This window comes from Hyaena hyaena, unplaced genomic scaffold (genome assembly GCF_003009895.1).
Source record: "Hyaena hyaena isolate Hyena2069 unplaced genomic scaffold, ASM300989v1 scaffold_391, whole genome shotgun sequence".
Taxonomy (NCBI): domain Eukaryota; kingdom Metazoa; phylum Chordata; class Mammalia; order Carnivora; family Hyaenidae; genus Hyaena; species Hyaena hyaena.
The window spans coordinates 886,098-900,621 of record NW_024081024.1 but is presented as its reverse complement, the minus strand read 5'-3'; positions in this window follow the sequence as shown (position 1 = coordinate 900,621).

The following is a 14,524-nucleotide window of genomic DNA, read 5'->3' as shown; positions in this document are numbered from 1 at the left end:
AAGCAGGCAAAGGAGGAAAAATTCCCTAACACTTTTCAGTTATACACATGTAAAGCAGCCTTAAAATGCTTCAGGAGTGCATCAAGGATCACCTAGGGTAAAATATTTCTCAGAAATATCTATTTTATTTAGACAATTAAGCTGCTTGGTAAGATGCATCATGGTTTTGTAGATTAATATGAATTCACTGAAGTCAGCATTTGCTTTATTCACTTGTGAAATTAAGGTAAAAATCCCATTTGGTTTCAACCAATATCAATAAATGCAAGTATCTTTCCTCTTAAAAAATCTACTTTGACTCTATCTAATCAAGATCGCCATTTCATTAGATGCATGCCCTAAACTAATCTTAAACTTGTATATATTTCAAAGACTTTAGGGGCATATTTAGAGAACAAGTAACAAGTCATTACAGTGATAGTAATATCAATTCATTATTTAGTTCTGATTATGTACCAGTGCTTTGCTGTGCTTTGTCAAGCACTTATATGTTATCTCATACAAGTTCATCTATTAGAGCAGCCTATGACATTGGCATTTTCATCTACATTTTATAGATGAGAGAACTAAACCTCACAGAGGTGAGCTTGCTATAAGTTACACAGGGGGGTAAGTAAAGAAGTGGCTATTTCTGGTACTATAAGCTAGATTAGCTCCCAAATTTCATACCTAAGCAAGAATTCTTTTAGAATTAAACTGGAAGTTTCTTTATTTAATTGAAATAGCATAAATGGAAAACTATGACATTAGAAGTATTCTTAGTTTTCTTCTACTACAACTACTGTTTTTACTATTCATTTGGTATTTTCTTTTATTTAATTTATTCATACCCTGCACTATTCCAAGAACTAAGGTGCTTTATAAGGATGATGATAACACAAGATAATGTAAATTAAAATGTGGTAAAAGAAATGAAAAATAAGGAAAAGAGCATAAAACAGGCCACAAATTATACTCAAAGGTTCCAAGCAGCCAAATGTGGAAAGAAAACCTCATCACTTAACAAACACATTTCACAATATCCATGAGATACACAGTTATTTCAGCACCAAAACCATGTAAGGACTTCTTGGTGGATTCTTACAAAAAGCACAGAGTGAATATGATGAAAAAAGCCTCCAACCACATCCTTACATAGACAATATGACAATTTTCCTAGGGCTGTTTTCATCTGATTCTCTGTATGTGTGCATGAACAAAAACCAAAGTGAAGGGCAATAAATTCAATTGTTCAGGGGAGTCAAAGTAATGTGTTAATGTATCCTCACTCAGTATTGTACAAATATTACTGCTGCACTTTTTTTTTAATGTTTTTTTTTTTACTGTTTATTTTTGAGAGAAAGAGAGATAGTGTGAGGGAGGGGCAGAGAGAGAGGGAGACACAGAATCTGAAGCAGCCTCCAAGCTCTGAGCTGTTAGCACAGACCCTGACATGGGGCTCAAACACACAAACCGTGAGATCATGACCTGAGCTGAAGTCAGATGCTTATCCAACTGAGCCACCCAGGCTCCCTGACTGCTGTGCTTTCTATTTGCCTGTTTCTGTGCCAGTGTTGAACACTGTGCTAGGGGTGCGTGTGCTACTTACCATGTATAACTTCCGTCTTCTCCGATGTGCAAGCCATATATTCCAAGCCATATATTCCAGGCTAGAAGGTAAGCTCTTTGAAGGCAGGAATCACATCTTCTAACTGATTTTTCTACAAAGCTTTCATATAGTTATTAATAAATCTTGGTTAATTGACATAAATAAAAGTTATTCCCAAATTGTGGCACATATAACATTAGAAGCACATGAGGGAATTTAACATGACACAGGTGGAGCATTAAATAATATTAAGGCAGTTTTAAAAAATAAAAACTCCCCCCTTTCCAAATATTTTTACTTCTTACTGCTAATCACAGAAAGTCCAGAAGTGATAGGCCTCTAAAATCTCTCTAGAACTTAATTACCTTTTTTTTTTTAGTGAAAAGCAGTTTCAGCCGAGAACCATGATAATCATATTTATTTTTATAGCTATCTTAAGTTTTAAGACCAGAAATCTTAGCTATCTACTTACAGTTTAGTAAATACGATGTTTCCTTCTGAAATACTATTAAATATGGGTTTATTTAAGAAAAAATAATAGTTTCAGTAGTCTGTTGGTATATCCAGAGGTGTATTATGAGGTTAGAGAACATAAATTAGTACTAGTTTTCTCTTTTTTTTTTTTCCACCTGTTCATCCAGATTATCTGATAGAAACAAACTTCTGTATTGTCAGATTCTATATGGGTTTTCTTGATTTGTTTGCTATTGTTTTTCTTACAACTTAGTTGTAATAAGAAATTGGGAACAAGGAAAATGTTATAAATAAATTTATTATTGCAAATAAATAATTTTCTGAATTATTTTCCTGCTTTCACTCTTTCCAATCGATCTTGAGTTAGGAGACTTTTTCTTAGGTGACCAACTCATTATCCTCTCAGGAGGACCTCAAGCCCTTGGTCTAACTCTCCTTCCTGCACTCCCAACTCCTGGGTGTAAAACAATCTCAAGAGTTCACCAGTTGAGTCGTCATTCTATTTAAATGACTATTTGTCTACATCTTCTCTATTGCCACTGAATGCTATAATTTGTTCCAACAAAATGCAAAACTTTAGATATTGTTTGCTAGATTGTTAGGGAAAGATGTTTGAATTAAAAATGAAGTCAAATCTGGGGTGCCTGGGTGGCTCAGTCACTTAAGCATCTGACTTCGGCTCAGGTCATGACCACTTGGTTTGTGAGTTCAAACTCCGTGTCAGGCTATGTGCTGACAGCTCAGAGCCCAGAGCCTCTCTGTGTCTGTGTCTCCCTCTCTCTGCCCCTCCTCAGCTCATGCTCTGTCTCTGTCAATCTCTCTCTCTCAAAAATAAATAAACATTACATTTTTTAAAATTAAGCCATATCCAAACAAAATTGGAGAATTTTACCAACAGCAAAAGTGAGTAATTAACATTTGCACCAGTAAGGAGAGTTGTTCTTACATTCAAATAAATATCTTGCACTCGCAGAGGTCAGGAAGCATTTCAAAAACCACACACGTCTCTTTTCAGCAACTCTTGGGCTCACCATGCCTCAAAAACTGAGCCACACGCATAAAAAAGTTCAAGTAAGCAGCTTAAGAAGATCATTTTTTTCATTTTCACCTATGAACTAATATTGCAAAATTTTCCATGGTAACGTTTCAGAATTGCTCCAAGTGTAAAAAATAATAATAATTTAAATAGAAATTTGATTATAGAAAAATCAACTTAACATTATAAAAGCAAATGGAATATTCTTATATTAATTCACCCCTACAGGTACAGAATCCTTTATAGTAGCATACATTTATGATTATCATTATAATGTCATATTAAGTATCACAAATCTCACCTTTGGTTGAGGAAATCGTAAATTTGGATCTTGGAATTTACCTGGAATTTATTTTCTTCCAAACAAATTTGCCAACACTAACATGAGTTTTTCCATCACATCCTGAGAAAATTGTTGTGAACAATTAATATTATTGTGAATAAGAATAAATAAATAAAGGATATTATTGTGAATAAGAAAAAAATGTTGATTCCATGTATTCCTTGCTTAAGTTTGTTTTTATACCACATTTCCTTTTGTGAAAGACAAATTTTTCTGGTAAATATACACCTCAGAAACTGATCATATCTGCTATGCTATGTGTGCATTTATTTTTAGGAAAGGCAGGCAGTTTTATTCTCTGCCTCCTTTTTCTTTCTTGCTACCTTCACCCTAGTTCCCACTGGCAAAACATCTATAAACTAGTTTCCTGATCAGGACTCTCCTCACTTGAAGCCATCCTTGAGAATGATCGATCTTCCCAAAGCATTATGACCATGGCTCTCCCCTACCCCAAAATCCCTAATGGAGTTTCAATGCCTAATTAAAACAACGAAAAATTCCAGGGTCCTTGGACTGCCACTTAGTGTTTCAAAATCTGGCCTGAAACTAAGCTCCTGGCCTTACCTATTTATACTTCTCAACACTGGATCTAGATTCTGGTCTTTTCTTACTCTCCATTCGCCATAAAACCTGAGCACTAAACCATATTTATGAAGAGGTGGCTAGGTTTAATTAACCAGATCATGTGACCATGGCAAATTTATTCAACCTCTATGTGTCCATCTCAGTTGCTGCTTCTGCAAATATTCTTAATTAGTTAAATGATACATAAATATTCTCCTAATGGTTTTTTATTAGTACATGGAATAAAAACAAATTGACTGTCAGTATCTAATTTGGGGGACATCTGTAAATTTGAACATACAGCATTTCTTTGTAGAAGAGAAGGAGAAGAAAAGAGCAGAGAAGAAATGGGAGGAAGAAGGAGAAGAAAAAAATTTGTGAGGTTTGGGCTATTTTATAAATAGGTTGTTGGGGTGCCTAGGTGGCTCAGTTGGTTAAGCATATAACTTTGGTTCAGCTTACGATCTCCTAGCTCCTGAGTTCGAGCCCTGCATCAGGCTTTGTGCTGACAGGTCAGAGTCTGGAGCCCGCTTAGGATTCTGTGTCTCCCTCTCTCTCTGCCCCTCCCCTGCTCTCTCGCTCTCTCTCTTTTTTTCCTCTCTCTCTCAAAAATAAATATTAAGAAATGTTTAAATAGGTTTTTATTTTTGGACTACATATATAAAATCTGAAGCTCTCCTTTTGTGATTTGCTTACAGAAATTATGCAAAGGCTCTCATAAGAAAGCTGACAAAAAACAAAATTTGAAGTTTCATGACCATATAAATGTGATAAAAATCCTTCGAACCTCAGTAGATTACCTTCTCGACCTAAATACCCCTACAAAAAAATAGAAAAAAAGAAAAGTGTGCTTTGATTCAATTTACCATGCACTTAAACATCATTTAATACCAGTATGAGTGACTGACTGATCAACACTTGACATCATGTGATAACTACATCAATCATAAGTAACATTAATCACTGCAGACAGCTTATAAAGACTTCAGTTGATTTGGCATGGTAAGAAATCTACATAGTATTAATCACAGAAAACAAAAGTCAGAGGACAATCATACCTTTCAAACAGAACATAAAGTTTCCATATTTCCAGGGTTCTGGGTCAATGAAAGCACAACTATGACTGCTTTAGCATTGACTGCACTCATAAAGAAGAGGACTTTAATTTATCCCGTTATGTCCAGTACTTCTAAATAATGGCAAGTGATATATATTATATATATAAACAGTACAGATAATATATAATGTTCCCAGGATATATCTTATGTGAAAGTAAATTTCACTTGATTTTATATTATTTCTTTGAATGTGTTTTTACATAATATACGCTCTTAAATAAAATAGGTCATGTAAAGCAGAATTGCTAGAAATAACACATATTGGCAATTCCCTGGAACAGTGGTGACCAAAAGTGAGCTGAAAAATAATGCAAGAAAGCCAATCCAATTTATAATCTTAGTTCTCTTAAGCCATTCTAAAGGCAAGCCAAGTAATTACATTCTTCTAACTCCTGAGATAATTCTACCAAAAATGACGGAACTAGATAGATTTTAATCAATAGAATAGAACAGGTGCTTGGTTTCCAGTGAAAATGGCAACCACCTTGTCACTCGAGTAATCTCAATTTTTAAACAAAATATCCATGCATTTTGAAAATATGACCAGAAACTTGCCAATTTCATCAAAGATAGGCTTCACAGTCGTTAGGCTGATAGATTTCAGAGTTCTGGAAGAATTTCCTCTTCCTATAAGGCCAGTAGATAAAAAAGGAAGGAAAGAAGGAGGGAGGGAGGAAGTCTGAATCAACTTCAAACTGGGCAGCCATCCCTTTTCTGGGGAAACCAAAATGCCCTTCCCCACATCTTTAAGTCCCCTTATTACGCTCAGTCAGAGGCTGCAACTATCAGAAAACAATAGGGTAGAATGTGGGGTGAGGGAATCATGGAGGCATATCTCATCCTTAGAAATAGATCTATAATAATAGTGTTGCTAAAACAGAAAAATCTTCAGAGCAATACATTCACAATATTGCAGTGATTAATGACATCTTTATCATCAACAACTCAGTGAGCCAGGAAGTGGATGTAGAAGAGTGTCACTCTCAATTTGGCAAAACTAGACTAAAAAAAAACCTGGAGCCTGTATGGCTCAGTCGGTCAAGGGGCTGACTCTTGATTTAGGCTCAGGTCATGATGTCACAGTTTCGTGAGTTCATGTCCTCAGGCTGTCAGCACACAGCTCAGAGCCTGTTTGGGATTCTCCCTCTCTATCTGCCTCTCCCCTATTCGTACACTCTCTGTCTCTCTCAAAATAAATAAATAAGCTAAAAAAACAAAGAAAAGAAAAACCTGCTAGACACTGAGAATTGGACTAGAAGCAGTGCCTATCAACTGACTATCCAAATGTAGATAGTAAAAGATATTCGAACCAATCCTAAGTGAACAAAGCGTGAGTCCTGCAGAAACTCAGACACTAACAATTTAACAAACTGTAAGATTTAGATAACTATGATTTATTTCAAAGACAGAAAATAGATTGAAGTAGGGTAAAAATCAACATGGGTTTATAAATGAATTTTTCACAAAAGAAAGTATCACCTTAAGAACTTATCCATTAATTCAAGTTCTTTTTATGTAGTTTTTACTAAGTTCTTTTTATGTAGAGGCTCTATTAGTTTTTGAAAAAAACTTTTAATGCTTATTTATTTTTGAGAGAGAAAGAGGCAGAGTGTGAGTGGCAGAGGGGCAGAAAGAGGGAAATACAGAATATGAAGCAGGTTCCAGGCTCTGAGCTCTCAGAACAGAGACCAATTCAGGGCTCAAACTCATGAACCTTGAGATCATGACTTGAGCCAAAGTCGACACTTAACCAACAGAGCCATCCAGGCACTCCTATTCTAACAAATTCCTAGTAGAAGGAAGATAAAGAAATAGCGTTCAAAGACTGGAGGATGTCTGGCATATTAAGGAACAGGAAACCAGACGGTGTTATAGGAGCTTTCAAGTCACAAGAAAAGTAGTAGGAGATGATATTAAAGAGATCAATAATGGGCCTATTATTTAAAAATCAATCACCCATCATGTTAATGTAGTTTTCTTTGAGTGTTGGAACTAAGTATGGGTGATTTTTTTCTTCTTGCAACTTTCTATGCTAAATATTCTTTGACAAATCAGTTATTTTATATTAAGAATATAATTTTAATAATAGCAATACAGTAATCTTCATTCTTATCTATGATTTAGAAGAGTGATGCTTTGAGAATAGGATCAATCTTTAATTTCAATTATACTTCTTTTAGTGATTTTTAAAATGTAGAAATTTCTTATTAATCTAAGGAACCAATCTAAAGGTAAATGCTGACAATATAACAGGATTTAAGATACATGAAAATTAACTATGCCACAAAATAAACCTAGAAAGTCACAAACAATTTCTGTTACCAGTTCCAACCTATACTTGATTTCTGTTATAAAGGGAAACATAAAATACAACATTTAGAAAGGATAAAGAAATGGGGCACTTGGCTGGCTCAGTCAGAAAAGCATGCAACTCTTGATCTCAAGGTTGTGAGTTAGAGCCCCCATTGGGTGTAGAGATTACTTAAATAAATAATTTTTTTTTAAAGGATGGAGAAATCAGCAAGTTGTTTGCCCATTCTCCTCTTCAAAGAAGGCTAAAACACGGCATACCTGGGTGGCTCAGTTGGTTTCGCATTGGACTTTGGCTTAGGTCATGATCTCAAGGCTCATGTACTTGAGCCCCACCTTAGGCTCTGTGCTGACAGCTCAGAGCTGGACCCTGCTTCGGATTCTGTGTCTCCCTCTGTCTCTCTACCCCTCCCCCACTCACACCCTGTCTCTCAAAAATAAACATAGAAAACAATTTCAATAAATAAAAATATAAAGAAGGCTAAAACAAAAAACAAAAAAATTGAAAACTTGAGACCCACAATGATGATAGCTGATACTTCTGTGTTTACTATGAAACAAATATAAAGCTAAAAGTCCTTGACCTACATTAGTTATTTCTCACTGCATACTATAGTTGCCATGATTATTCTCATTTTACAGCTGAAAGCTCCAAGGTTTAGAGAAATGAAGTGACTTCCCTGAAGTTAAACAGTCAGTAAATTGTTAAATTCAGGATCTATTCCAGACCTTGATAAGTCTATAGCCAGTATTTAACCAGTATACTATATTATTTCTCACACACTGAAATAATGCCAGGTAACTCTTACTGTCCTAAATGCTATCTTTGGTCATGAAACAAAACAATTATTATGGTAATCATCAATTTAATTATTATAATATGGTTAATTAAAATTAATTGAATTATCAAAATAATTATTTCATTTTCATGCCCCTAATAAACTTATAATGTGCAAAAAAACGTAAAATATTAAAGGATTGATGAAACTGAAGACTTATGGCTATAGACTTCTAAAAGAACAGCAGACCTGACTAATAACCAGGCCAGTAATAACTCAGCCTCACAAAGTGTTTTTTTTTTTAATGTTTTATTTATTTCTAGGAGAGAGAGAGAGAGAGACAGCGTGAGCAGGGGAGGGTCAGAGAGAGAGGGAGACACAGACTCCGAAACAGGCTCCAGGCTCTGAGCTGGCAGTCAGCACAGAGCCCGACGCGGGGCTCGAACCCACGAACCGCGAGATCATGACCCAAGCGAAAGTCGGACGCTTAACCGACTAAGCCACCCAGGCGCCCCTAGCCTCACAAAGTGTTAAGCCGGGCATTCTTTGCTTTAGTATCTTATGGGTCATCTCCCTTGGAAGCCAGCAGCATGAGTCTCAGAACCAGGATTATGCTGAGAAAGAACTATGCCCTCAGCACAGAAACATTGGATGCCATGAGTCTTCATATTTTGGGCAATGGAATATCAAAGGCATAAAATGCTCCAACAGGTCTTGACCTCATCTTCTAACACATCCAGACATGTAAAATCAGAAGAGAATCACAAAATAAAACTCTTCTAAATAATTTTCTATGAATAAGAAAAAAAGATTTAAGACTATACCTTTGATCCTGGATTGGCTTAAGTTAATTGTGCATTGTGTCCTAAAATTACACAATGCTAATGTGGTACTTAGGAAATTCAGTGGGCTGGGACAAGCTTTTATATTTAACATATCATACAGATATCTATAGTTGGCATTATGAGATGCTATGTAAAAGAATTCAAAACATGCACCCCCATCCCCACTCAAGAAGTTTACAGTGCATTTTCTCTCCCTTGCCTTTTCTCTTACCACCCACCCACATAAAGAGAGAGGTATAGAGAAAGAAACACAGTGACAGAAAGAGAAAGAATGGACAGAAATAGAAACTACAAGCAGAGTTAAAAATAATGAAATAACAACAATATGCCTAAGATTTTGGAGACACAAGTAAATTCACTAAGATGTTATGAAAAGTTTCTTGGAAGAAGTATGTCAAAAACCAACCCTTTAAAGAAGAATTAACAGACATTTATTGAATGCTTACTATGTGCTAGGGCCTTTATACAAGTTATTCTAGGCAGTCCTTATAATAACTCTTTGAGGTAGATAGTACTGTCACCCAATCTAAAGAGGAGGAAACTGAGCACAGAAAACCTAAATAACTTATCCACAGTACATCAGCCGAGAGGCAAGATTCAATCCCTGACATGTTGATCACCACATTTGTGTTCCCTAGGACCGTATTAGCCTCTCTCCAGAATTCTAAAAATAAGAGTCCTGAACATCATATGGTAAATAATCCATGCAAAGAATAATTGCACAGAAGAAGGCAAGAAGACAGAGACTAGTAAATAGTAAAGAGACTAACTTGGTTAAGCTACATGGTTGTAAAAGTAAGAATGTAGGAATTTAGACAGATAGAAAGAGAAGGAGAACTTGTTGATAAAGAGCTTGAATATTGGCTGATACTTGGAAATTTGATCCGTGGATTAAAAAAAGTCACCAAATATTTCTGAGCAGGAACATCAGATAAAGAAAAACTAGGGTGTTAGTCATTTTCAGAACAGAATAGAATATGAGCAAATGTGAATCACGGAGACTGTTAGAATAATCCAGGGAAAAGAATGAAGGATGGATACTGACTACAAAAATTTTAAGAGATGAAGAAGAGATACTGCCTACAGAAATTTTGAGTCAGGAATCTGAGAGATCACTACAGGAAAGTAATTGATGGTCTTTGTAATAAAATGACTATCAAGAGCAAAAGGAAAAGGAAGCATCAAAGACAACTCCGGAGTGGTAAAGTGTGTACAGTCAATGGATGAGGAAATGTTTGAGTAATTTCAATGTGTTTCTTTCCTACCTCACTTAATCCTTGCAAATACCGTGGGGTAGGGACTATAACTTCCATTCTGAAAATGGGAAAGGAACACCCTGCAGTTTAGATATATCACTCTAAGTCACACATCTGGTTAGCAATATTCATATATATGGAAGCACCCAAATACATAAAACAATTAATAATAAACATAAAGGAACTCATTGATAGTAATACAATAAAAGTACAGGACTTGAACATCCCATTCACATCAATGGACAGATCACCCAATCAGGAAATCAACAAGAAAACAATGGCTTTGTGATTTTTGTGAATTTTATTTATACTTTTTAAAATTTAAACCCAAGTTAGTTAACATATAGTATAATAATAATTTCAGGAATAAAATTTAGTGATTCATCACTTACATATAACACCCAGTGCTCCTCCCAACAAGTGTCCTCTTTAATGCTCCTCACCCCTTTAGCCCATCCCTCAAACCCAGTACCCGACCAGCAACCTTCAGTTTGTTGTCTGTATTTAAGAGCCTCTTATGTTTGTCTTCCTCTCTGTTTTTATCTTATTTTCCTTCTCTTCCCTTATGTTCATCTGTTTTGTATCTTAAATTTCACATATGAGTGAAATCATATGATATTTGTCTTTCTCTGACTGATTTCACTCAGCATAATACACTTTAGTCCCACCCACATTTTTGCAAATGGCAAGATTTCATTCTTTTTGATCACTGAGTAATATTCTATTGTATATGTGTATACCACATCTTCTTTATCCATCCATCAGTCGATGGACATTTGGGTTCTTTCCATATTTTGGCAATTATCAAAGTGCTGCTATAAAAAACACTGGGGTGCATGTGCCCCCTCCAATCAGCACTCCTGTATCCTTTGGGCATATCCTTTGGATATAAAAAAAAAAAACCCTTTGAGGTAGATTGTATTGTCATCCCAATCTAAAGAGAAATAAACTGAGCACAGAAAACCTAGATAACGTATCCACAGTATGTCATTTGAGAAGTAGCAAGATTCAGTCCCTGACGTGTTGATTACCACATTTGTGTTCCCTTTGGATAAATACTTAGTAGTATAATTTCTGGGTTGGAGGGTATTTCTATTTTTAATTTTTTAAGGAACCTCCATACTAGAAAACAGTGGCTTTGAACGATACATTGGACCAGATAGATATAACAGATATATTCAGAACACTCTATCCTAACAAAGCAGAATAATATGGTTGTAAACATCTCATGGCTTATGAGCTCAAGCCCTTCATTGGGCTTTCTGCTGTCAGGAGCCCAATTTGGATCTTCTTTGCCCCTTTCTCTCTACACCTCCTCTGCTCACGCTCTCTCACTCTCAAAAATAAATAAATATTTTTTTTTTTAATTTAGAAATGTTGTTAAAGTTTTCTGACTTAACTGCATTTTTCTAAACACAGGCTACCTGACATTGGGAAGACTAGGCAGTTACTCAGATGTGTTTAAGTTTCCAGAAAGGTCTGCTACTCCTCTCTCTAGAAACAAGTAAAATCCTTTAAGGGAGAAAAGATATTTTCCCTCCCTGAAGAGAAAATGCCAAGTCATCAGGGTAGGGTAACAAAATAATGGGATAGTGAATTATCATTCACATTAAGGTCCATAGTAAAAGAATGATATTAAATTTCATCCAAGAATGAGACTTTAAGGATGAGAAGAAAAGGGGACTAGAATTCTGAGGAGAATCAGGAGTCCCTTAAAGAGAAACATCATTTGCTGCACAGAAACCTCAAAACTGGGAAGTTCTAACCTAGGGTTTTTTTCAGCCCAAAGGTGATCTGGTTCATACTAATGAGGGACCGAAGAAGAAAAATGTTCATCCAGGAGGCTGACCTATAGCCTGCACAGTTTCAATAAGGATCAAATACATACTAGCCGCTACATCCTTAAAGGGTGTCATGACTACCTGTATATCTCACTAATAGTTAATATTCAACTAAATGGTAAGCAAGAGAAATCCTGTGGAAGTAGCTTTATAAGTGTAAATTCGAAGAAGCATTTATGACCACATGCCTGCTGCATGTCCCCTCCCTCTTGAGCACTAAGCATATTAACCACCAGCCTCACAAAAGGTGCAGCTGTTTCTGTCCACAGATCCCACCCTATGCTACTTAAATAAACTTACAAAGTTGCACCATAAAACCTCTCAAGAATTCTTTCTTGACCACTGAGCCTAGTGACCCTGGACAATTCCTTTGCTTGAGAAGAGGGCTACATGTCTTATAAAGTTTAAACAGCAGTGTCCTAAAAGATCATGAAAGGGAGATAAACTCCTTTTCTCTATAAAATTACAGCCTCCACATTCCAGTTCTGAGAGTTAACATGATCAATATTTAAATGAGAAAAGAGGAAATGGTCAAGAATAAGCAAAATATTAAAATTCATATTTTAAGACTTTGTAAATTTCTTTTCTTTTTTTTTTGCAGTACGTGGAAAAGTGGAAATTTTTCTTTCCCTTTGACTTCTATATATGCGTACACATTTCTGTGCCATACAAGAAATGACCAGATGCTGCAATACCTCATCTTTGCCTTTGTTTGTCTCTGAATGTCTTATAGGCCCATTCTCATTTTTCTCTCTCACTCTCGTTTTATTTCTGCTTATCTCTCTTTCCTCGCTTGCCTGATACTACAGAATACAGTTTTTATTCTTGATTTTTTAAAAAGTTATTTGGGAATCTCCAGGTAACATCCTTCCCTCCAAACATTCCACTGAAATTATAATAAGCTTTCTTTCTTAAAAGCATAATCCCACCACAACAAGGTGAATGACAACAAAATGTTGGAATTCGTAAAGTAGGTGGTAAACAATCCCCAAATAGTCAATACCAACCTTGCAGTAAGGAAGTCAAAATTTACCTGATGACAGAATTCTCAAGAGACTCAGGAACTGATGACACCAAGTGCCACATATAGAAGAAAGGTAAATTAAAGGAAATACATGATGTAAGAAATGTCAAAACATTTTCCATATTCCCATGAAAAATAAAGGGGCACCATGAAGGATCAAGAAAATGATAACAACTACACTAACATTATTAAACCATTGAATGCTAAGTGTCAGAAAATAGAGAACTGGACAAATCACATGGCATGAAGCAAGATATGAGGCAAGTGCGGTCACAATTGCTAGGCCACAGAAGTAAAGGGAAAAACACAAACTGAAGTCCCGTCTGACTAATTATTGAACACTCATCGTTCAGCAGTGAAAGTAAGAGATGACCTATCTATAAAACACCTGGGTAGACTGAGTGTTGGACAAAAACAATACACTAACATGGCTTGTAAATTCTGAAGGCCAGGATTCTAGCAGCTGTCATTACCTACAGAAAGAATAAGAGTTAATTCAAAATATAGCACATTTATAAAGACACAGGATCTATTTTCTGCTTCAGTCACTGAAAAACTCTTTGAACTTTTTTCTTTTTAATTTTTTTTTTTACATTTATTTATTTTTGACAGACAGAGTAGACAGAGCGTGAGTGGGGGAGGGGCAGATAGCGAGAAGGAGACACAGAATCCAAAACAGGCTCCAGGCTCTGAGCAAGCATTCAGCACAGAGCCTAACACGCAGCTCAAACCCACCAACCATGAGATCATGACCTGAGCCAAAGTCAGATGCTCAACCGATTGAGCCAGTCAGGCACCCCCTCTTTGAACTTTAATTAACCCACAGGCTATTAATGTCAACATACTAGCCATATGGTTCTTCTTTCTAGTTCCTGAGTATAGACAAGTATCCTGCTACTTTAGGGTCTAACTTCTGTTTGCTCAGCCTAAAATGGTTTCCCTCAAATCTTCATTTGTAGGCTCTTTCTGATCTCTACATAAATGTTGAAAAGGACTTCGGGACCACTGTTTCCAACCTAACAATGTTCACCTCTCCATTCTAGACCTTAAAGATCACAAGGACAGCGACAGAAATATCAGTCTGTCTTATTCACTGCTGCATCCTCAGTATCTGGAAGAGTATTTAGCCCACAGTAGATATGCAATAACTATGTATACATACATATGAATAAAAAAACTGCATACAACCTTCCTTAAAATGAATAATACTTTTTCTTACATACTCTGGACAATCACCTTATCCTATCCTCATGCTTTGCTTATGAGGGTTTCATTTATACAAATAACTAATCCAAGTGATTGAACATAATAAAGTCAAATTTTTTCAGGGCGCCTGGGTGGCTTAG